Source organism: Vulpes vulpes, chromosome 8 (assembly GCF_048418805.1).
Source record: "Vulpes vulpes isolate BD-2025 chromosome 8, VulVul3, whole genome shotgun sequence".
In the NCBI taxonomy this organism is placed as follows: domain Eukaryota; kingdom Metazoa; phylum Chordata; class Mammalia; order Carnivora; family Canidae; genus Vulpes; species Vulpes vulpes.
In genome coordinates, this window is record NC_132787.1 from 31,041,467 (window position 1) to 31,067,460 (window position 25,994).

General features: G+C 35.5%; 1 long non-coding RNA gene across 3 annotated transcripts in view; it reads right to left on the reverse strand.

Moving 5' to 3' along the window:
• Window positions 1–203: 203 nt before the first annotated feature.
• The window catches only part of LOC112917254 (uncharacterized), a 34,801-nt gene continuing 9,010 nt past the window's right edge, over window positions 204–25,994 (reverse strand). Inside the window, exons 2-5 of one of the 3 annotated variants that reach the window (XR_003234446.2) lie at window positions 6,160–6,259; window positions 5,959–6,025; window positions 5,189–5,357; window positions 204–2,014 (exon numbers count right to left, since the gene is read on the reverse strand). This is a non-coding gene — a long non-coding RNA (uncharacterized lncRNA). Of the gene's footprint in view, window positions 5,358–5,958; window positions 6,026–6,159; window positions 6,260–7,445; window positions 7,803–25,994 lie in introns of those variants that run through there. The other 2 variants (XR_003234445.2, XR_003234444.2) reach the window with 2 other exon arrangements.

Genomic DNA, 25,994 nt, shown 5'->3' on the forward strand with positions numbered 1-25,994 from the left:
GACTTTGGGGATAGACTTCTATGATTGTCCTAAAATCATTGAACACAGCCTCAGAATTTCCTATCTTGAATTTCACAACAAACATGTTGCTTCCTTCAGTAAGGAAACTTTGTATTTCTATTTCTTGCCTTAAATTCTACACGTATGAATCTTTTTTAGTTATCTCCTGAATGCCTTAAGAAAAATCATTATTTTAGTAACTTTTTAAAAATTGTTTTATTGTGAAATAATTTCAAACTTACAGAATAGTTGCAAAGGTAGTACAAAGAAATCCCATATTCACCCAAATTCAATTGTTAACATTTGACTACATTTCCTTTATCATTTTCTCAATAGATAGGTAGTAGTTAGATAGTAGATAGATGCAGATATGTACAGATAGATAACTTTGATCCTTAGTAGAGTGTTTCATGCCCTTTTACCTCCTAAATACTTCATAGTGTAATTCTCAGTAATAAAAAACATTCTCTCATATAACCACAGTTCAATCACAAGAATCAGGAAATCTAATGTTGATATACTATTATCCAAGCTACAATTCATGTTGAGATTCTCCCCACTGTCCCAGTAATGTCCTTTGAAGCACTTTTTCCCCATCCAGGACCCAATCCAGGAGTACTACAGATATCTCTCCAGTCAGTTCCTCGGCCTTCCTCACCTTTCTTGACATTGACAGCTGTAAAGAGGCCAGGTCACTTCTGGTATGGAAAGTCCCCCGATCTAGGTTTGTCTGATGTTTTCTCATGATTAGATGGAGTTACCCATTTTTTTATAAATTTATTTTTTATTGGTGTTCAATTTGCCAACATATAGAATAACACCCAGTGCTCATCCCATCAAGTGCCCCCCTCCGTGCCCATCACCCAGTCACCCCCACCCCCTGCCCACCTCCCTTTCTACCACCCCTAGTTTGTTTCCCAGAGTTAGGAGTCTCTCATGTTCTGTCTCCCTTTATGATATTTTCACCCATTTCTTCTCCCTTCCCTTCTGTTCCCTTTCGCTATTTTTTATATTCCCCAAATGAATCAGACCATGTAATGTTTGTCCTTCTCTGATTGACTTATTTCACTCAGCATAATACCCTCCAGTTCCATCCATGTCAAAGCAAATGGTGGGTATTTGTCATTTCTAATGGCTGAGGAATATTCCATTGTATACATAGACCACATCTTCTTTATCCATTCATCTTTCAATGGACACCGAGGCTCCTTCCACAGTTTGGCTATTGTGGACATTGCTGCTATAAACATCGGGGTGCAGTTGTCCCGGTGTTTCACTGCATCTGTATCTTTGGGGTAAATCCCCAGCAGTGCAATTGCTGGGTTGTAGGGCAGATCTCTTTTTAACTCTTTGAGGAACCTCCACACAGTTTTCCAGAGTGGCTGCACCAGTTCACATTCCCACCAACAGTGTAAGTGTTTTCCACATTTCCCTTTCTCCGCATCCTCTCCAACATTTGTGGCTTCCTGCCTTGTTAATTTTCCCCATTCTCACTGGTGTGAGGTGGTATCTCATTGTGGTTTTGATTTTTATTTCCCTGATGGCCAGTGATGCGGAGCATTTTCTCATGTGCTTGTTGGCCATGTCTATGTCTTCCTCTGTGAGATTTCTGTTCATGTCTTTTGCCCATTTCATGATTGGATTGTTTGTTTCCTTGCTGTTGAGTTTAATAAGTTCTTCATAGATCTTGGACACTAGCCCTTTATCTGATATGTCATTTACAAATATCTTCTCCCATTCTGTAGGTTCTCTTTTAGTTTTGTTGACTGTTTCTTTTGCTGTGCAAAAGCTTCTTATCTTGATGAAGTCCCAATAGTTCACTTTTGCTTTTGTTTCCCTTGCCTTCATGGATGTATCTTGCAAGAAGTTGCTGTGGCCAAGTTCAAAAAGGGTGTTGCCTGTGTTCTCCTCTAGGATTTTGATGGAATCTTGTCTCACATTTAGATCTTTCATCCATTTTGAGTAACTTTTAATGACAGTTGCATGCATGAAATGTAATACTTTCTACTCTGGCCTGGGTAAATGGAAATAGAAAAATTACTCCTACAGGGCACCTGGATGACTCAATGTGTTAAGCATCCAAATCTTGGTTTGGCTCAGGTCACGATCTTGGGGTCATGAGATCAAGCTCCAAGCTGGACTCCACACTAAGCACAGAGTCTGCTTAAGATTCTTTCTCTCCATATCTCTCTCTGCCTTTCCCCCTACTTGCATACACATGCTCTTGCAAAAATAAATAAATCAGGCTTAAAAATAAAAAAAGAAAGATTACTCCATCTAGGAAGAGAGGATAAGAAAACTAGAAGCTGTCCCTCTGCTGATGCTAAGTTACTTAAATGGCCAAGGTTAGGTAGCTACCTTCAGCCTGCCAGAAATATGGAGGGCAAAGATTCCGACAGTTCCATGCCCTTCTCTGTTATAATATCTTTCTGAAGGTAATGGGGATTTTAAAACTTCCCAGCATGTATTTGCTTGCTCTTTAATGGAATATTCAACATTAAGAATGGCAATTCTAAAATTGATAGTTATTTGGATTTTCCAGAATGGCATTATTTAAAGCTAGTTGTATCGATCACAATTTATTCTAATATTCTCAGAGGATTAGTTACTTTGATCTCTTCCTCCCTTTGTCCCCATGGCTGGAATTTCTAGAGAGCAACCTTATTTCATGTAGAATGAAATGGCCCCTAAGTCTGCATAAACAGACTGGTAAATAAAAAGGAGATTCTTTATTGTGCCATTTGTTTAATTTCACTGCAGATTTGGCAGCAGTTTGCTCAAAGCGCTTGGCACAAATGCTGCTGAAGAGTTGACATTTGGCACAGAAGCACTGAGCACAGGCATTTTGTACATCATTTTAAGGCCCAAATAGCAGGCAAATTCTAGTTGGCACCTGTTAAATGCCTTTAAAATATTATAAGTCATGCGTTCCTCAGCACAACCATCTATCCTATTTATTGGAAACCTACATTTATATAATTGTCTTGTGCTTCTTTCCTGAACTTTAAATTATTTTTTATAAACTGTAGGGCCTAAGGCAATACTAAGAACAAAGTTGGTAGTAAATATTTCATTTACTTGAAAGCAGAAATGCACTTGTCAGAATATAACTTTATGACAAATTTATGATGTCTATTGATACTTGGAGGTAGTATCTGTGACCTAAATAGATAATGAGCATAAGTAGATAATAATAAACATTAATAGATAATGAACAGCAAAGAGAAGACCCCTTTTATGGGGAAACTTTCTGGTCTCTATACATAATGGAACCTCTTATCTGTAAATATCATCCACTACAATTCCTTCCTTTTTCCTGAATAATTTAAAAATACTTTCTAAAATTTATTTGCACTATAGACAGCAATAACAACAATTCAAAATATGTTTAGTATGATGATAAGTCATTTTTTCCAGATATATAAACAATATAATTTCCAATTGTCACTGATAAAAGTACTGGTGTCACCAAGTTGTCCCATCTTGCATTTCGTGTCCCTTATACCTTCAGTGTGTCTACTGGGAACTCTCTATGAATCAGAGACTAATTATTTGCTGAAGTCAATGCCTGTTGTTACCCCAGTGTTGTAGAAATTATAAGCATGCAAGGAATCAGAAGATGTTTACAACTTACTTCTTCAATAAGCATACAAGAAAGTGGTTTTTTGAGTATGATTTACACTTGTAATAAATAAGATGATAAGATGTTTACCATCCAAAGTGAAGCACTCTGTATCAAAAAGGAACATTATTAATAAGTTTGCCAAAGAAACAGACATAAACCAAGACTGTCCCAGGCAAAATGCTCTCTATACTCATCCTACTCACAAATACACATTTGCCATAATACCAAGGAAACATACTTTGTATCTAAAAGTACATCATTGCTCTAAAAGTACCATGATTTTCATTAAAATTTTGCAGTCTGTTGCTGTCTACATCATTTTCTTCTGCCTGCTGGAATCCAAACATCATTTCAATATATAGAACTTACAAGGATGCAGAACCGAAAATTCAAAATTAGAGCTAACATCAGATGTGATTCCTGGATGCTACATGAGTCCCTTCTGCAAGGCATGTGGTAGTTCACAGATAAGGGGTGCCAAACTTGCAACTCAATTCCTTTCAAAGCTCTGTCTATCCTACACCACACAACAGAGTGAGAAATATAATCAATTTTGTCTAGACAGTATCAATCAATGTCAACCACTGGAAAATGAACAAGCATGGAGATTAAAGGTGAGAAAATAAACTTGAAATGCTCACAATTAACTAAATTACATACATATCATCATATAGAGAAGTTCAAAATTAATAGTTTAGGCCTTGTTTACACTTTCAAATTATGTGACTATTATATATCCTCAAACCAATTCTGCATATGAAGAGCCCCAGAAAGGCGTTCTGATTCTAGAGAATTTGAATCTTTTTGGAAAGGAAATAGAATAAAAATATCTTTATCCCATACGGCTGACTTTCAAACATGGATCTTGTTTTATAACAGAAGAAAAGATACTGAATTTGAAATGCTTTGCTTTGAGAACTTGGGGAAGGAGGTAGTTATTTCACTCATTTGAGATGACTGTTCTGTGTCAATGTGCAAGGCACCAAGAGCTCAGGGGCTCCTTGGGTACAGACAAAGAACTCCACTGATCCATTCTCCTATGTAGCCTGTCCTCATGTGTTATGGAGGGAGTGAGACTCAATCCCAGTCTAAATCAAGCACATTCAATATCTTTGTACTATAAATGGTATAAAAGATTAATCAAGATCAAGTTCTGGTTTTTGTTACTCTTATTTTTAGTATGTCACTTCTGCAGAGTCTGGCTACGATAGAATATTACAACAAAAGCTTCTGGGGGCGGGGGGAAATGTAAGTGAATCACTGGGGTTTAGTCAATGCTCTTCACATAAGGGCATGTACTTTCAATCCTGTAGAGTTTTCATACTAGAAAAACTGCAAAATATGAAAGTTACCAGGTGCCCCTTCATGAGAAGAAGCTTAAATACAAATAGACATGGTTTACCTAAGGTCACCCTTAGTAGGTGGCAAAGCTAAGGTTGTACAATATGGGAACTTATGCTTTGTTATACGACAGGGCAGTGAAGGATATTTGAGGCATTTCAAGAATATAGTGTTCCTGCAATGTTACCTGCAAAGAGCACTCCATATGTTTTATTATATTACCTTCATCAGTGGTTCACAAAATATGGTCTCCAGATCAGCATCATCAGCATCTCCTGGGAACTTGTCAGAATTGCAAATGTCTTGGGTTCCACCCCACATCAACTGAATCAGAAACTTGTGGAGCTCCCAAAAACGTTTTAACAAATCTTCCAGCTCAATCTGAAGAATGCTAAAATATAAGAACTACTGATTTAGTTGTTTCCCAGAGTCTATATGATTGGCAACACATTTAGGATATTTCCTCTCTTCACCTAATTTTTAAAAAAGTACCACAAAATCAAGGTAAATCTGATCTTTTAGGTTCAAAATCTGATCATTTATGGGTGAGAAAATAGCGTAAGTTTATTAATTTATTTATTTCATTCATTCAAACTGATCAACTGTAAACTTCATCCTACAAATCTATTTCAGAATGGAAGAAGAAACAAAGAATGTTTAAGGTATGATTCTATCTTTTAGGAGCTCAAATATACCAAGAAAATAAGAAACTGCATTTAGCATTATTTTGAAAGTGGTACTTGGTAAGTGCTACTATTAACTAGTAATTAACTGAGACCCTTCCAGCCATCAGATCCAAGTAAAACACTTTAGAATTCCTATAGCCTCTGGAAGTCTACAGTTCTTTCCCAAGATTAACGCAAATTGTTCTTGCAGCCACGTCTGTCTTCTGATGGCTGATCTCTCTCATCCTTAATTTTTTGTTCTTAATGTGAAACACAGTCTTTTTCAAATTCCAAAGATCAAAGTAAAACAAAATACAAAACACTCACCTAAATTATTAAGGAATTACAGTCAGTTTCAACTGGAACTCCAAGGGTCGTGAAAAAGTGTTCTATCCTGAAGGAAGGCAAAAGGATTCCAGTCAGAGACAGGATTCTTTGTGTCCCTTAAAAGTCCTAACAGTTTCCCTATGACTTTATCCCTCACAGCATCCAGCCCTCCAATCCCTTGACTTCTCATCTCACTCTTACCCCATTTCTTGCAGAAGAAAAGGTCTCTGTTGCTTATTTTCCTGCTTGCCATCATGATCAGGAATTCCATTTCCTAATCCCATGCAGCATTTTCTTTTTTCTGTAAACAAATAAATCTTCTCTAAGAGATGTATTTGTAGTAAATGTTTGTAAAAAAAAATATTCACCTCTTATAACTCAAAACCTTGGTGACTAGCAGAACAATTTGTACTTGAGATATTAACAGGACTTTCAATAGCATATGCATGATAAGCATTTACTCAAGAAAATCTTTATCAGCTGTGTCCAGAGAACTGTTAAATCTACACAGAGGAATGAACTGTCTTTGGTTTTACAGAGCTTGTGAACTAGTAAGTTCTTGACAGGGAAAGATGTGGGAGGAAGAGAGAGATTCCCACAGAGCTGGGTAAATTGCTTTCAATTTTCTATGAAATGACAGCAGAAATGTTCATCCCAATACTACTTCAATAATTCCATAACTTCAAAGAAGTCAACATTTAAGGCATGACCCTGAAAGTTTAGAGTTACAACTCTAGACCAAAGAGACCATTTGTTTAGGGGTTAAAGCCACAGGAATTGACTAGAATCACTAGGGAGAATAGAGAAAGAATATCTTCTGATAAGAGTAACTGTAAATATCTACAAGGTACATGAAATAAAGGAGTCAAATATTATTAGAGATACAAATACAAACGAATACATGGAGAAGAATATTAAGAATAGCATGGTTGGGGCAGCCCGGGTGGCTCAGTGGTTTAGTGCCACCTTCAGCTCAGGGCGTGATCCTGGAGACCCGGGATCGAGTCCCATGTCAGGCTCCCTACATGGAGCCTGCTTCTCCCTCTGCCTGTGTCTCTGCCTCTCTCTCTGACTCTGTGTCTCTCATGAATAAATAAATAAAATCTTAAAAAAAAAAAAGAATAGCATGGTTGTTACTAATAAATGCTTCAGAGGTGAAGGAGGTTGAAAGTTGAGATATATTTATTGTCTCAAGTGAATTGAGTCATTGAACTTGTTTAGAAGATACTGTGGAATGAAGGGGTTGAAAATCAGACTGGTGGGTCAATGGGCTGGAAATAAAAAACTTAAAATTAAAAAAAAACAAAACTCAAACTAACTATTTTGCCCCATTCCCTATTTCAACATTCTTGGGAGAGAAGGTGATAATTTAATTAACTAAAACACAAATATAAGGAATTTCACATTAAAAGAACTTCCTTGATAAAAAAATTTGAAAGAACTCCTACTATCAAAAGGCAAGAGGGATTAACTAGCATTGGGCTTACCCTCTTGTTATAAATAGTTAAGAGTTAAAACACATAAACAATTCTTGTAGGCACTTGAACTACAACTAGAGCAGAGCTCCAAACTTGAGAGAAGTAGACAACACAAAGTGAACCCTGTGTTCTTCCTGGGTCTCACTGAGGGCATCTTCCAAACTTCAGTGCAGAGATATGGAGTCCAAGCAAAGAGCAGTGTTGCCTGCTAACAAGAAGATATAGGTTATTATTTGGGGTTGCCAAGGCAGGTAAGATTTGAGGGGAGGGTCCTGGAAATGAGCAATAAGGTAAAAACTCTAAAAATCTGTGTTCAGAAATCTCTTCTGTTCCTTGGCTGATCCCAAGCTGTACACCCACAAAATTAGAACAAAATTCTAAGAGGCACAGCAGAGAAGACTACATGGCTCTGAAAAGACAGAAGTTGGAGTTGTGCTAAACCAGTGTGGAGAGGCCTTGGTGAACAATCTTGTCTTTGGGTTCCAAGCCCAGAAAATGTCACATCCTAGGAGTAGGTGCAAAACAAAACAGGCCTGCTGTAACAAAGCCTAAAATCAAGTTTCTCTATGATCAAAGTTAACTGCAGGTAATTTAACTGACTGTCAGAACAAAACTCAAGGCTCTTTAGAGGAAGACATCATAGTGTAGAGCTTGATCATGTATCATCCAAATGTGATTAAGCAGGAAAAAGCTAATAAAAGAGATTTAAAAATTAATGAGATCCAGAGATGATTCACATGCAGAAGTTAGCATGTAACATAATCAATGTATAAAGAAAATAGAGGAAATGGACAAATTAGATTTTAAAAATGAAATATTTAAATACAGAATTAGAATTTTTTAAAAAACTTAATGGGCATTCTAGAACTGCAACTTGTAATATCTGAAATATATCTGAAATGAAGAATTTATTGGATAGGCCTAACAGTAGATCAGCACAGAAGACAGGATTAGTGAGTGCAAAGATATTTCAATAGGATGTATTGACACTGAAGTAAAGAGAGAACAAGGAAAGAAACAATAGAATATGCAGATCTTCTCTAAAAGTCTAAACACCTTCCACTGGAATTCCAAAAGGAGATGCAAGAGAATGAGACAGAAGGGATATCTGAGAAATATTGGCAGAGAATTTTTCATATCTGATGAGAGATATCAACCTACAAATTCTAGTTCACTGATCTCTTATACAGGACAAATACAAACAAAATCACACTTAAGCCCTCTATAATCAATTGCTAAAAATCAAATACAAAAAGGAAACCTTAAAAGCAACCAGGAATAGAGACATAGCACTTTCAAAGGTCCTCTAAGATGACTGACTTTCCCCAAATTTTATTTCCTTCCTACCTCCTCATATGCTGGACAGACTGGCACTTCCCATTATTTCATGAGCAAATAATTCTCTGATATTATTTGTCTTGATAGGCCCCCAATTTAAAGGATTTTGTCAAAGACAGACAAAAAAAATGACAAGAGCAAAGAAATACTTCTGGGCCAGAAAGTTTCTGTCCAGATTACAGCAGGTTCCACAAAAGCAAGCATCTTATCTACTTTGCCATGGCAATCTACCTAGTGCCTAGAACAGTGTGTGCCATATAGCAGTGATTCACTCAGACTTTGAATTATGAATGAATGATAAAATATTGAAATCTAAATTTAACAGACTATAGACCAAAAAATTATGGAAGCAAATTTTACTATAAATCAGGAATATATTATTAAACATTATTTAACATTAAAGACATCTTGTTTAGGGATGCCTGGGTGGCTCAGTGCTTGAGCATCTGCCTTGGCTCAGGGAGTGATCTCAGGGTCCTGGGATTGAGACCCGCATTGTGCTTCTATCTGCCTATGTCTCTGCCTCTCTCTGTGTCTCTCATGAAATCTTTAAAAAAATAAACAAATAAAAATAAAAACATTTTGTTTAAACATAAAAACACAAGCAATATTTATAAATATCATAAAAACATTCAGAAAGCCTTGAGAGAGAAATTGGGATTCCTGATAAGATTACGTCTGATATGGAAATTATTACTTTATTTTAGGTACTCGCAAATATTATAAAATTCAGTTTTCTAAAAATCAGGTTTTTATAATTTATCCTTCTAGACAATCAAATTTCAAGCAAGGAAAATTGTTTTCTGGGTATATTGCCATACATTTGAAATTGCTTTATAATATTCTTTTATCTTAAGCCAAATCACTTGGCAAGGCACATTCTTTAAAGTTAAAATGTAGGGACGCCTGAGTGGCTCAGTGGTTGAGTGCCTGCCTTCAGCTCAGTGCATGATTCTGGAGTGCCAGGATCGAGTCCCACATCAGGCTCCCTGCATGGAGCCTGCTTCTCTCTCTGCCTATGTCTCTGCCTCTCTCTGTGTGTCTCTCATGATTAAATAAGTAAAATCTTTTTTAAAAATTAAAAAATAAAGTTAAAATATAAAATGAGGAGGGGGGGGATGTGGAATAGCAGAATAATTTTAAATTGAAGTTCTACTCATGGTATTGTAATGTTCTTTGATCTTGCCCTCACACAGTAGGGGTTAAGAAAACATCACTAGAAAACATAATTTGGACACTTAATTTTAAATAGAGTCAAACACAAATGGCATGAATATCAGAGAAAAGGATGTTTCACCATCTCATGCTAGTAGTATCTAGTAGCAGTATTATAACTAGCAATCAGAGGGTATCTCTTAGAGTAATCCCTATCATATTCACTAAATTTAGAACTACTACAGAGAATACATTGGTTTAAATTTCGGTAGATGAAACTATAGTGTCATCTTTTAATTAATTAATTAATGAATTAGAAGATTGATTTTGAGTAGGGGGGCATGCAAGCATGTAGAGGGGCAGAGGGAGAGAGAATCCTCAAGCAGACTCCCCACTGAACATGGGGCCCCACATGGTGCCCAATCCCAGGACCCTGAGACCATAACCTGAGCCAAAAATCAAGATTTGACCATTTAACCTACTGAGCCATCCAGATGCCCCAAATGTAATCTTAGAATCAGCCCAGGATTCCCTTTTATTTAAAGCTAAGATGGCATTCCTCCCCCAACAAACTATGTAGCCAGTTGTTTTTTTTTTAAGTTGAAAATTTATGTCACACTAACTCACTGTTAGCTTTTAATTATATTGCTTCTCTGATCATCTTAATTTATTTTAAACCAGATATTTCTATTCAAAGATACTTAATATACTTCTATGTACTTTAAGTACCACAGCTATATACATAAGAAAATGAGTGGTATGGGATCCCTGGGTGGCGCAGCCGTTTGGCGCCTGCCTTTGGCCCAGGGTGCCATCCTGGAGACCCGGGATCGAATCCCACATCGGGCTCCCGGTGCATGGAGCCTGCTCCTCCCTCTGCCTGTGTCTCTGCCCCTCTCTCTCTCAATCTGTGTGACTATCATAAATAAATAAAAAAAAAGAAAAAAAAAAAGAAAATGAGTGGAATGAAGTTTGACCTTCTTTCTTTTTAAATATAATTTTTAAAGATTTTATTTATTCATGAGAGACATATAAAGAGAGTCAGAGACACAGGCAGAGAGAGAAGTAGGTTCCCCATGGGAAGCCTGATGCGAGATTTGATCCTAGGACCCCTGGATCATGACCTGAGCCAAAGGCAGACCCTCAACCACTAAGCCACCCAGGCATCCTGAAAGTTTGACTTTCTAACAATTTCACCATTTTGATATTTCCCCTGCACAAAAGTGTTATTTCTGGTATTTTTTTAAATTTTGTTTATAAATCTCTTACCATGTATTATGTTGACCACAATGCCCTACAGGGTAAAAGATAAATGAGACAAATTTCTGCCCTTAGAATTCAGAGTCTACTTAAAGAGAAAGATAAATTATAACATTTTCTTAGTATTGATGTAATGTCATGCTCTGATAGAAGTAATTTATAAATAAAAGACCTGATCCACGTGGTGGGACAGGTATGAGAGAGACTCAGAGTTTCATGGCAGAGAATGAACACTGGGAATGCATCTTGAAGGCCAAACAAAAGTCAGCTTAGTATGGGTGTTAGGAGGATGAAAAGAGGGTAAATGGTTCAAGAGGATCATGCAAAAAAATGTGCAGAATCAGAATGGCAGGGCACCCATAACATTGTATGGGTTGGGAACAAATTATGGGACATATAAACAAAGCTGGTTTGGCATAGAATTTTAACATTGTGGGCAGCCTGGGTGGCTCAGCAATTTAGCGCAGCCTTCAGCCCAGGGCTTGATCCTGGAGACCCAGGATCGAGTCCCACATCAGGCTCCCTGCCTGAGGTTTGCTTCTCCCTCTGCCTGTGTCTCTGCCTTTCTCTCTGTGTCTCTCACGAATAAATAAAATCTTTAAAAAAAAAAAAGAATTTTATCATTGTTAGGTACAAATAGTTATTCCTAAAATGATACAGACTTGTCAACCAACAAAACTGTTAAGTCTAGTATAATATGATTATAGCACAATATCTTTCAATTAATAAAAATTTCAGTTGCCTTGGAAATTTTTTCCAATCTATCTTCTTTAAGAAACCTGTGATAGGGATCCCTGGGTGGTGCAGCAGTTTGGCGTCTGCCTTTGGCCCAGGGCGCGATCCTGGAGACCCGGGATCGAATCCCACATCTCTGCCTCTCTCTCTCTCTCTGTGACTATCATAAATAAATAAAAATTAAAAAAAAAAAAAGAAACCTGTGATAGAGATTTTGCCTCAAATCATGATAAATATCCCTTTTGTCTACTAATAACTTGTAACTACACTCCTTCCCAAAGGAAGAGTATTGCAGGTATCCTATCCACTACTGAGATACAGATATTGATGATCATAAGTGTTTAGAAGGAAGTATTTGGCATTATTATTTCTCTACAGTCACTAGGATTGTGTCTCTTGAGAGCCAAGGAGATATCAATTTCCTCTGTCATTCTCCTGAGTAATCAAGATATAGCTCCATTTGGGTCTGGCTAACAACAGAAAACTACACAACTCCCACAGACTCTCCCCATGTCTTAAACCACTTTATATTAGGGTCATATATGCATGTTTGAACTTGACAGAAAGCTATTTTATTACTAAACAGTGTGGAGAAGATAAACATTGCTTTCTTAAAATAGTAAGAAACAATGCAACTTATCAGCCATTAATTTTTTTTTAAATTTATTCATTAGAAACACAGAGAGGAGAGAGGGGCACAGGCAGGGGGAGAATCAGTCTCCATGCAGGGTGCCTGACGTGGGACTACCTCCCAGGTCTCCAGGATCACGCCCTGGGCCGAAGGTGGCACTAAACCCCTGAGCCACCTGGGCTGCCCTAAAGATTTTATTTATTTACTCATGAGAGACACACAGAGAAAGAGAGAGAGAGAGAGGCAGAGACACAGGCAGAGGGAGAAGCAGGCTCCATGCAGGGAGCCTGACGCGGGACTCGATCCCAGGTCTCCAGGATTAGGCCCTGGGCTGAATGCAGCACTGAACTGCTGAGCACTGAACAGGCTGCCCTAAAAAAATTTTTTTAGTAGGCTTCAGACCCAGCATATAGCCTACTGTGGGACTTCAATTCACAACCCTGAGACCAAAATCTGAGCTAAAGTCAAGAGTCAGATACTTAACTGAATGAGCCACCTAGTCCTCCCAACTGTCAGCCATTTTTACTCATAATGTCCCTTCCATTCCTATTTCAATCTTAATTTACTCATTAGTCAGGTAAAACAACAAAAACAAAAAATGCCAGAACAAATAAGTAACAGAAGAGCATTGGATTAGGGCAGGAGTAAGTAAGAGATATTTTATACTTTAAAATGATCAATGGGGCTTCTGGGTGGTTCAATCAATTAAGCATCTGCCTTCAATTCAGATCATGATCCCAGGGTCCCAGGACTAAGCCCTGCTTCTGGCTCCCTGTTCAGTGGGGGTCTGCTTCTACCTCTCCCTTTGTCCCTACTGCCCCCCACTCATGTTCTCTCTCTCTCTCTTGCTCTCTCTATATATCTCAAATAAATAAATAAAATCTTTTTTTGTTTGTTTGTTTGTTTCAGAGTCCAATTCTTTATTTCAGCTCAGATCATGATCTCAGGGTCCTGGGGTTGAGCCCGGCATCAGCCTCTGCACTCAGTAGGAAATCTGCTTGAGGTTTCTCTCTCTCCTTCTCCCTCTATCCCTCCTCCTACTCTCTCTCTCTCTCTCAAATAAATAAATAATTGCTTTTAAAAAGATGATCAAACACTACTATTTAATATTAGTCATCACTGCTGGCTAGTGTAATAAAAAATAGTTTATTTCCCCTGTCTGTAAATTCCTCTACCATAATCATGAGCTCCAAGTGGAATTAGTTCTTAGTTAAATTTTATATCTATAATTAACTGCATCTAACAGAAAAATGACAGTTACACTTTCAGAATTGGTTTATGTCTTCCTTCTGCCTTGAAGTTTGTTGTTTTAAACAAAATTAGAAAAGGAACAGGATACATTTGAAATCTAACATATTTAGATTTTTATTCAAATGTTCTTGAAATTTCTGAAGTTAGTTATCATGAAGATATATGTAATCAAATGCCATATTCAAATGATCACAGCTGTACCAGAAGGGCTATAGCTAATCAGTGAAACTCAAAATATAAGATTAAATATCAGAAAGTATTTAATCAACATCCTTCATTTATAGACAAGGAAACCAAGACCCGAAACGATATGTGACATTCCTAAAGATGTCAGAATGTTGGATGATCCCTTAACCTAATCCTTGAGCTAGTTAGACTAGCACCAGTTTACTAGTAGTGGTGGTTAGTAGTAATAATTAGCACCAAATTTACTCATTCATCATTTCCTTTCCAATTCTTCTGAAGGGTCCAATGACATACACAGGGATTTTACAGAGGAGATTAACAGACACAAAAAAATAGACTTAAATTATATAAAGGCAATCATACCAAATGTTCCTTACTTCCTTTGTAACCAATATCACCTAAATCAATTCTATTCCAGTCATTCTTTCAGTGTTTGCAAGAGCTATATTGCATTGTAGTATGTTTCTTTTTAGTGAATTTATTTTACATCTTCTCCCAGAAGCTGAAAAGATTCCAATACCTTTAAATATTTCACAGAACTCCATACAGGAGAGTAAAAGTATTAAGTAATAAAAATAATGTGAAAAATATTTAATATATCTCTTTTTTAAAAAAGCATTGTTTTTAATATAAATATATTTTACCATCAGACCAAAAATGAATAGCTAATACAATCTTATCTCAAACCTAATTTGGGAGGGGAGTTCTTTTAGCAATAAGTACAATGTATCTGGTTATTGCTAGCTGATTTGATCGAATTAATTTTAAGAAATATGCAAAATCCTATATGTGAGTGGTAGTAATGTCAGCATCAGACACTTATCGGCGTGTTATAATTTTCATAGAAAAGAAACTTCATTTTCCATTGTAGGCAGTCAATTATCTTTTATGAGCTCTTGTGATACCAATAAAACCTATGACTCCACTCCTGAGAGTTCATGTAACAAGACTGAGTTTAATCAATTCAAAAAAAAAATTAACTTCTATAACCAAGGAAACATAAAAAACAGCCTTTTCAAATAGGAAAATGAATACATGTATTTATAATTTTACTTAGCAATTCAAAATGAAAGGTCAAATCGTGTCCCTGGGCCAGCAAGTAGGAATGACTATTGTTAGACAGTAATTTAATAAATGAATGAATGGGCACTAATCTTGCAGTCATGGTAACTGATTTTTCTGTAACAGTACTGAAAACAGATTCATCTGAGAAAGGAAAAGCTCTTATTTTATTTATATAGCCTGGATCTCATACAAGAAAAAACAGGCATAAACAAGTTTTGCTGCTAACATTTTCAATATTTGCTGTTAAGAAAATGATACCTAGGATGTTTAGCAATGGTAAACACTTGGTTAAATATGATATACTCTGGTTGTTTTTATCAAAGTGGAAAATATGTATATACTCAGTTTCAAAGCATAATCTTTCTAAACAAAGATCCCAACCTATGTTTCTGAATCTGCTGGTATGATAAGCAAATTTGCAATGTCAATGCATCTACCTATAAAACAAAGCCTTCTTGCTGGATTCAGAAAAGACAAAAGATGAAAGAGAGATTTGGATAGGCAGACAGGCCACATAGAAAAAAACAGTAATCTTCGCAAATTCTAATGGCACCTAACATATATTTTAAAACATTTTATTATATATTGAAATATATAATAGTTAAAAATAATAAATTAAATATATAAAGTACAAATAAAATTTATATAACTATATAATTGATTTATAAATATGATTTAATTACAAATTTTATATATATATGAAATTATAAAAATAAATTTATATCAATAAATTTTTATACACACATATATATACATATATATCTTTACCACTAATAAAGACAGGGGCTGATAAATGACATAGCAAAGCATGAAATTCTGAGGCTATAGGGTTAGCAGAAGGATACTAAATATGTAACTTAGAACACATTTATTATCAGTTAGGATTCATGATGAGGATTCATGACAAGGGTCATGCTACGAATTCAAAGGCTTGCATCCTTTCCTCTTTTAAGTTAGTTTTAATGTAATACTTGGTAGAATAAAGATTATTTTACTGAAAAGTGATCTAATCTACTTACAGTAGTGGGGAAATATGAAATTTAAAAAAGATAAAACACTGAGCTATTGAAAAATCTGCAAGGTGACAGGAATGTTCCAGGCAAGAAAAAGAAATTTAGAATGCAGAAGTGGTAATGAAGATGCAAGAAAATTGAGAGTAAACAGTTTTCATATAGGAAGGACCCAAAACATCATGCTCATTTTACAGATAATGAAACTGAGGTTAAAAAGGTTTCATAAGTTCCTCATGTAATTTAACTTACTTCCAGAAATTCTCACCATACTACCTTTATTTGAATGTGCTTTCAGTAATAGTGAGCAAAAAGTTTCTTACCTTTTCAGTCCCTGTGACATTACGAAGTTATGACCCTACTCCTGGAGCAGAAAGGCAACTATATCTGGAAGCATTCTTTTCTACACCAGGTCCTGATCTAATTACAGAACTCAACTAATAAGACTCCCAAAATCAGAGTCCCATTGAAATGGAACTCTTTTCCCTGCCTACTTCAACCTAACGGGCCTAATCAAATTTAAAACTACAGAGATAATGCTTCTTTAAACAGATTTACTGCCTAAGGAAATTATCAGATTTTTTAGTTAAATTTAGAAACAAAGCAAGTGACTCCTCTACAGCACATATATTCAATTTTTTAAAATCAACATCAATTTGTGAATCAGATAAATATGAGGCACATTTCCTGCTTTCATGGAACTTAGGGGAAAAGCCAACAATCTGTCAAGTAACTAAAACAAAGGATACTACATGGAGGCATATAGGAGGATACCTGACAGGGTAGCAGCTAAACTTCATGGCACATCAGAATAATTGGGGGCTTGTTAAGAAAAATACTGATAATCTCCAAATCCACAGATTTTTATTTAGTGGGTCTTGAATGGGGCCAATAAGTTTTATTTCTAATAATTCCCCCAATGATGTTGATGCTGCTTTCCTAAGACTTACTTTGAGCACCACTGTTCTAGGGAAGCAAGAAAATTCTCCTAGAAGTTTAAGCTTATTTATTAAAGAAGAAGGAGAAGAAGGAGGAGGAGGAAGAAAAGGAAAAGAACAAGAAGTTTATTAAGTTATGTGATATGGGAAAGATAAGTAGAAAGTATAATTAAACATCTATTTTAAGTTATGAATAGCTAATAGGAACAAAGTTCCTCCAAAACAATAATTAAAACTTCTGTTCTAAAAAAAAATAAAAAATAAAACTCCTGTTTTGCCCATAAGAGATTTCCACTTCTGCTCATGAGGAAGTAACTGGTATCCAACTAATGTTTCCAAGGTAAGCCATTGTAAAATAGGATAAAAAAAAATATGAGGAATCTGTTTTCAGATGATGGACATAGGGCTGTGATCCTTCAGAGATCAGAGAGGAAAATTGATGAGATGAGCCCAGCAATGACCATGACTTCTTAACTGGGAGTAGTTTCTTGACTGTGGTACATGGAAGAAAGACTTCAAGAAAGCCCTATTAGGTCTCAATAAACTGATAAGGCAGAAATCAGACTTTGATGTTAACCACATTGGTTGAAATTTACTAGAGAGATGAGGGCTACAAAGAGGAAGAAGAAGAAGAAGAAGAAGAAGAAGAAGAAGAAGAAGAAGAAGACGACGACGGAAGAGGAGAAGGAGAAATCAATCTTCATATGATGCCTCTTAAGATTTTACCCGAATACTAATAAAAACATGCATACAAAAATCATAAGTGAGGGGGATCCCTGGGTGGCGCAGCGGTTTAGCGCCTGCCTTAGGCCCAGGGTGCGATCCTGGAGACCCGGGATCGAGTCCCACGTTGGGCTCCCGTGCATGGAGCCTGCTTCTCCCTCTGCCTGTGTCTCTGCCTCTCTCTCTCTCTCTCTGTGACTATCATAAATAAATAAAAATTTTAAAAAAATCATAAGTGAGGTCTTCCAGAAAAGAGATACTATAAATTTATAGAGATACTATAAATTTAAATTTTAGGTTTTTTTTAACATATTAAAACATCTTTATATACATTTTCCCCTTTCCAAGATTACAAATATACAAATCCAAAGCATCTTGTGTATTAGAAACAATTGTAGAGGACCTACACCCTAACTGCAGCAATTACACTGGCATTCCCCGTCTGCCAATAAAAAGCTGGCACGATTCGCCCAATTTCTCAAGTCCAGCTCCTGACGGCGAAACCACAGGATTCACATGGAACGTGTTTCCAAAGCAGCAGTGACACTCCGTTTGGGGCGTGGGGGGATGGAATCGGTCTAGAATTCTGAAAGTTTCATGATTGTTCGGAGAAAACTGGGACTGAGGGCAATTCTCTTCAACAATATTTTGATCATCAACTCAATAGGGGTCTTCTTTCTAAATAAGTCACAAAGTATTGTGCTCGGACTGGTCAGGGCAATAGACCCAGATGAATACAATAAATAATGGTTATATTTCTGGAGAAGGGAGTACTTGAGCAACACTGCTGCACAGTGAGAATTTAGTTCCAGAAGAGAGCTCTCCCTGCCCCATGGAATATGTACTTTGGACAGGCACATAAATTTTCAAATTTATACTATAAATTCTAGAGCTATATGGGGAGACAGAAATTCTGACCAGTCAGAATGGAGAAACCTCATCAAATACATATAGAGCTAAAGTAATGGCTGCTCTAGAAGAGCACCCTTAAAGAGCTTAAAAACAAACTCAAAAGATCAAACTTATCTACCAGTAAATTAATCGCCTGCCAAAACAATATGAAGCATGATAAATCCAGATACAACTACACACTGCAAGTTTCCCAAGTTTGATGATGAACAGTAACATAGAGATCCAAAATCTCAATAAACTATGAACAGAATGAAAACAAAGAAAACCCCAGAGAGGCACATCACTGGCAAATTGTTGAGAGTAAAGAATAAAGAGAAGATATTGAAGACAACTGGGGAAAAATACACACAGAAAAAAAATTATATGAATTATCAAAGACTTCTTATCAAAAATATTGAAGACCAAAAGACAATGGAGTGAAATTTTTTAAAGTGTTAAGAAAAAAATGGTAGGAGGAAGCAACCCTATACTGTAAATCCAGTGAAAACATTTCATCTCTAAATAAAGTATTAATAATAGAGAAATAATAAGAGAATTTTCTGGCAGCAGAATAAATTCTAAAGGAAATTCTATTCGATGAATGGTATTAACATTGAATGCAAATTTGAATCTAGAGGAAAAATGAAAAGTACCAAAAGTGGTAAATATGAGTGTAAATATAAAAGACTATATTTTTCTTCTCTTTATATTTTTATAAAGACAAACAACTATTTAAAGCAAATATAGATTTCTATCATGGAGCTTATAATGTATAAATATAAAACATAAAATAGTAAAGTGGGGATGGTAAATAGAATTTCACTGTTAAAAGTTCTTATATTTTATGTAAAGGGTTTAAACATCATTTCAAAGGAATGCATTCTGAAGACCTTGAATCAAACACTAAACTATAATGGTACAAATATAAAAATATATAAACAAAGAGATATAGCTAAATAGCCAATGGAGGAGTTAAGATGGGATAAAAATGATTGATTTACAACAAGACAAGAAACGAAGAACTAAGGATAAAAAACATACGCAAAAAAAAAAAAAAACATATGCAAATGACAAAAATTTTAAAAATGCAAAATAGTATTAAATGCAAACATATCAATAATCATGACATATGTAATGGTCTAAATTTTCCAACTGAAAGAGAAGAGGTCATCAGACTCAATCAAAAAGCAAGACTCAACTAAATGCTGTCACTAAGAAACACAATTTACATATAAAGACACTGACAGATTGAAAACAAATTAGTGGAAACAATGCTTACTACAAACAGTCAGCATAAGAAGTCTGGAGTAGCTATATTAATTGCAGATGAAGTAGGATGACTTCAAGACAAAGAAAGTTATTTAATAATGACAAAAAAGACAATTCAATAGAAATCATAATAAATCATAAATTATTTATAATCATAAATTATAAATGTATGTGTGCCTGCCTAATATAAGAGCTTTGAAATGAAGCAATATATTGACAAAATTAAAGGAAGAGAAATCTACAAAAATAGTTTGATACCAACACCTCTATCTCAGCAATTGATAGAACAATTAATTATATAAAACCAAGCAATAAAGAGAAAAAAGATTTAAACACTATAACCAGTTTGACCTAATTCCTACTCATCACTACATAAAACTAAATTTTATAAATGCACATGCTCTTTTTTTTTTTAAAGATTTTATATACTAATCTATTTTAGAGAGAGAGCATGAGAGGAGGAGCAGAGAGAAAAGGACAAGCAGACCACACTGAGCTCAGAGCCCAACCCAGGGCTCCATCCAACAACCCTGAGATCACAGCCTGAGCTGAAACCAAGAATTGAGTGCTTAATTGACTGAGCTATCAAGGTACCCCTATATGTATATACTCTTAAGGGCATATGAAATATTTACCAAGATGAACCATATGCTGTACCACAGAATAAATTTCAATAAAATTTAAAGACTGAGATCTCATGGAGTACATTCTTTAAGCACAACAGAATTAAATTATTAGAATTCAATAAAAATATGATCTCTCAATATCCTTCGGAATCAATGTACTCATCTAGGAGGTAGAAAAAAAAGAAATAAAAAGCTGAAATCAATACAATAAGAACCAGACATACAGTATAAAAATAAAAGCCAAATTGTTTCTTTGAAAAAAAAAAAACAACAACAATAAAATTGGAACACCTCTACCAAGGGAATATCAAGGTAAGGGGAGGGAAGATGGGGGAGGGGGAGAGGAAGGAAGAGGAAAGGGAGAAGAAAAGGAAAAGCAGTACAAAAGGAAAGATGAAGAGGAGGGGGAGGTGGGGGTGAAGAGAGGAGTCAGAGGGAAAGGGAGGGGGAGACAGAGAGAAAAAGGAAAGAGGAGGAGGAGGAGCAACAGCAGGAGCAGAACAGAGGGACTGATGGAGAGACCACAATTTACCAAAACCATAAATGAAAGACAAAATAGCTGCAGATACCACAGATATTAAAAGGAGAATAAGGACACCTCGTGGATAACTTTATGTTGATAAATTCAACAACTTAGATGAAATGGTTAGGTTTCTTAAAACACAAAACTTAATAAAAATTGAGAAGATATGAAATAGAAAATCTGAATAGACTTATTCCTATGAAGGTAACTAATAACAAATGAAAAAACTCCATGAAGAAAACATCACACCTAGATGATTTCCCTAGTAAATTATACTAAATATTTAAGAAAGAAATAATGCCAATTTTACATAATGCCCTTCAGCAGAAAAAAAGAGGATGGAATACTGCCCAGATTGTTGGGTCCAGCATAATTCTGATACCAAAAGCCAGACAAAGGTATAACAAAGAGTAAACTGCAGACCAATGTGCATTATAAACATACATGCAAAAGCCCTTAAGAGATTTAGCATATTGAATTTGGCAATATATAGAAAAGATAAAACATTAATGGCCAAATGGTGTTTATCCTAGGAATGCAAGTCAGCTTAACATTTGAAAATCACTGTAAGTCTGCACAATGACAAGTTAAAGAAAAAGCCATATATGATTATCTTTTCTGATAAGAAAGCATTTGACAAAATTATGTGCTAGTCATGATAAAAGTTCAAAACAAATAGGAATAGAATGGAATTTCCTTACTCTGATAAGAGTATTTATTTAAAAAACAAAACAAAACTTGGTTTACTTAATGGTGCAACACTGAACCCTTTTTCTTAACATCAGGAACAAAGCAAGGATATCAGTTTTCAACATATCTATTTAATAGTATAAAGAAGGTCTTACTGGGGCACCTGGGTGACTCAATTGTTGAACATCTGCCTTTGGCTCAGGTCATGATCCTGGGGTACCAGGATCGAGTCCCACATCAGGCTCCTCACAGGGAGCCTGCTTCTCCCTCTGCCTATATCTCTGCCTCTCTTTCTGTGTTTCTCATGAATAAATAAATAAAACCTTAAAAAAAAAAGAAGGCCTTACAGTGCCACAAAGCAAGAAAAATACAAACTACATAAAAATTAGAAAAGTAAAGTTTTTATTTGTAGATAACATGATTGTTTGTGTAAGAATATTTGAGGTCATTCATGAAACAACTATTAAGAGAATTTAGTAAGTTCTCCATACAAAGTCAATATGCAAAAATGATTTATTTCTATACACTTGCACCATACAATTAAAAAACAAAATTTAAAACTCTATTCACAAGAACACCAACAGAAAATTCTTAGATATCCTAAGATATTCTTTGATATAAATTTATATCCTTAGATATAAATTTATATCCTTAGATATAAATTTAGCAAAATATCTAAAGACCTATATACTGAAAACACAAAGAATTGCACACAGAAAGTATAGGTGAATGAAGGATATATTAAATTTATATCCTAATATAAATTTATATTAAATTTATAAATATTTATATCCTTAGATATAAATTTAGCAAAATATCTAAAGACCTATATACTGAAAACACAAAGAATTGCACACAGAAAGTATAGGTGAATGAAGGATATATTAAATTCATGGATTGAAACATTCAATATTGTTAAACTATTAATGCTCCCCAAATTGATATATATATATTAGAAAACAGCCTAATTATAACTTCAGCAGGATTTCACTAAAATTAATAAGGTATTTCTAAAATTTAAATGAAAATGCAAAGACCTCACATTAGTCAAAATGATTTTTGAAAAATCATTAGAAGACACTACCATATTTCAAAATTTCCTATTAACCTACGGTAATTAAAATGTGTAGTACTGGCATAAGGATTGGCAAGTAGATTGACCAAATAGGAGAGAGCCCAGAAATAAACATACTTACACAGTCAATTGACTTGAAAGATGATAAAACTACTCAGTAAGCAGGTAAACATTTTTCAAAGAAAGATGCTAAAACAACTGGCTATCCATGGAAAATAATTCATCTCAACATTTATTTGAAAAACTAATAGGAAATGGACATATGTAAGTGCTAAACTTACAAATTACAATATAATATCTAAATGTATAAAAAATATAGGAGAAAACATATCTTTGCAATCCAGGATAAGGCAAATACTTCTTAGAATGCAGAAAGCAATAACCACAAAAGAAAAAGTGTTAGATTTTTGTTCATCCAGACAGCCTTAGAAAATAAATTGGCAAGCTGCCAACTCAGAGAGCATATTCCCAAGACATATATCTGACAAAGGTGTATATCCAGAATATATAAAGAGTGCCTACAACTCAATGAAAAGACAATGCTACTTTAAGGTGGCAGGGGAGAGAATTGGGACACTTCACTAAGAAAGATACGGGGAATAGCATGTAAGCACAAGAAAAAAAGCTCAACACATTAATTAACCAAGGGAATGCAAAATAAACCTCAATGAGATCCACTACATATTACTACAGTGGTCAAAATTTAAAAGACTGACAACATTAAAAATCAGTAAAGATATGAAACAGATGGAATAATCATAAGTATTGGTGGGAATATAAAATAGTACAAAGTGATTCACTTTGTGAATTTCCTTGCCAAGGAAAGCCTTGGCAGTTTTTTTTCATGTCCCATTATCTGTCTTATAACCTACCAGTTCTCACAAAAAAGAAAAAGGAAAGAAAGAAAGAAAGAAAGAAAGAAAGAAAGAAAGAAAGAAAGAAAGAAAAAATGGAAATCCACAAACTTATATACAAATGCTTATATCAATTTGACTTATTATACACAAATGCTTATATCAATTTGACTTATAATAGCTAAATATTAGAAATAACCCAAATGATCACCAATAAGAGAACAGATGAACAAATTGTGGTGTGTTCATACAATGGAATAGTACTCAGCAATTAAAAGGAATCAAATACTTAGGTATGCAACAAGGTGAGTAAATCTCAGACTGTGTTGGGTGTTAGAATTGGGACGCAAGAAAGTATCAATTATATGATTGTATTTGTAAGAAAGTTAGACTAGGCAAAACTCACCTATAGTGGGAAAAAAGATCAGAACATTAATTGCCTGAGGTAGTGGATATATGAGAAAGTCCTCAAGGAATGTGGGGGAAGTGAAAAAACTCAATTATCTTCACTGGTTTGTTGGTTTTATAGGTGAATGCATTTTTCAAAACTCGATTTGTACACTTAATATCTGACATTTCACTCAATGTAAAATTCACCTTAAAGGCAACTAAAGCCACAGGTATAATCAGTGTGGTAGCATATGGTGAAGAACCTTATCCCGTGATCTAGAAAACCTGAAAATGAGTCCAAACTCTACCTACTGTCTTAGAATATCATTTTGACTTTTCAGTGCTTCAAGTACCTATTTTCTAAAAAATAAGACATCGATATCTACACTTCACTCAGTCAATCCTTAAGAACCTACTACATGCCAGGGGCTTAATAAGTGATACTACTCTTTCATAGGTTTATGATAAAGTTCAAATGAGAATATGAAAGTAATTTACAAATGATAAGACAGCATAAAAATGTTATGATTTGTTACTGGGTCAAGTAACAGAAACCACCTCACAGGAAAAAAAAAAAAAAAAAAGATGTATGTAAGGCTTCAAATTGGAGACACATCCTGTATATAGCAGAGACTAATTTCTGCCCTTTTAATATGAAAGAACATGAGTGATCTTAGATGAGAGGGAATATTTTAAAAAGCAAACTACACACAGCCCCTTTGGTTTATGATCCCAGAAAAGACTCATTTGTGCAATTAAAGCTGGTTCCCAAGGGAAATAGCAAACCTAAAACCAAAAGCTTAAAGATCAAGTATTTAAATCCCTGCCTAAAGTAGAACAGTTGACCCAGAATGAATCCAAAGGAAACGTTCTAAACAAAAAACGGAGGTAAAACTAGGACTATAATATATCAGTTCTATTCTCACTCATTTTAACTTTATTTTATATATACACTAAATTAAAATATGAAATTCTTTAGACAGGAATAATCATTGATTTTTTTTAAATGTTTAAAGTTACTTCTTTTGCAATGGGTTTGCCGCCAGAACACAGGTGTCGTGAAAACCACCACTAAACCTAAACCAAAATGGGAAAGGAAAATATTCACATCAACATAGTCATCATTGGACACGTAGATTCGGGCAAGTCTACCACTACTGGCCATCTGATCTACAAATGTGGTGGGATCGACAAAAGAACTATCGAATAATTTGAGAAGGAGGCTGCTGAGATGGGAGAAGGCTCCTTCAAGTATGCCTGAGTCTTGGATAAACTGAAAGCTGAACGTGAACGTGGGATCACCATTGATATCTCCCTGTAGTATCACCATTGATATCTCCCAGCAAGTATTATGCAACCATCATTGATGCCCCAGGACACAGAGACTTTATTGAAAATATGATTACAGGCACATCTCAATCTGACTGTTCTATCCTGATTGTGGCTGCTGCTGGTGTTGGTGAATTTGAAGCAGCTATCTCCAAGAATGGGCAGACCCATGAGCATGCCCTTCTGGCTTACACACTGGGTGTAAAACAACTAAGTGTTGGTGTCAACACAATGGATTCCACTGAACCACCCTACAGCCAGAAGAGATACGAGGAAATCGTTAAGGAAGTCAGCACCTACATTAAGAAAATTGGCTACAACCCTGACACAGTAGCATTTGTGCCAATTTCTGGTTGGAATGGTGACAACATGCTGGAGCCAAGTGCTAACATCCCTTGGTTCAAGGGATGGAAAGTCACTCGTAAACATGGGAATGCCCGTGGAACCACACTGCTTGAAGGTCTGGATTGTATTTGGCCACCGACTCGTCCAGCTGATAAGCCCTTGCATCTGCCTCTCCAGGACGTCTACAAAATTGGTGGTATTGGTACTGTCCCTGTGGACTAGTGGAGACTGGTGTTCTTAAGCCTGGCATGGTGGTCCCCTTTGTTCCAGCCCA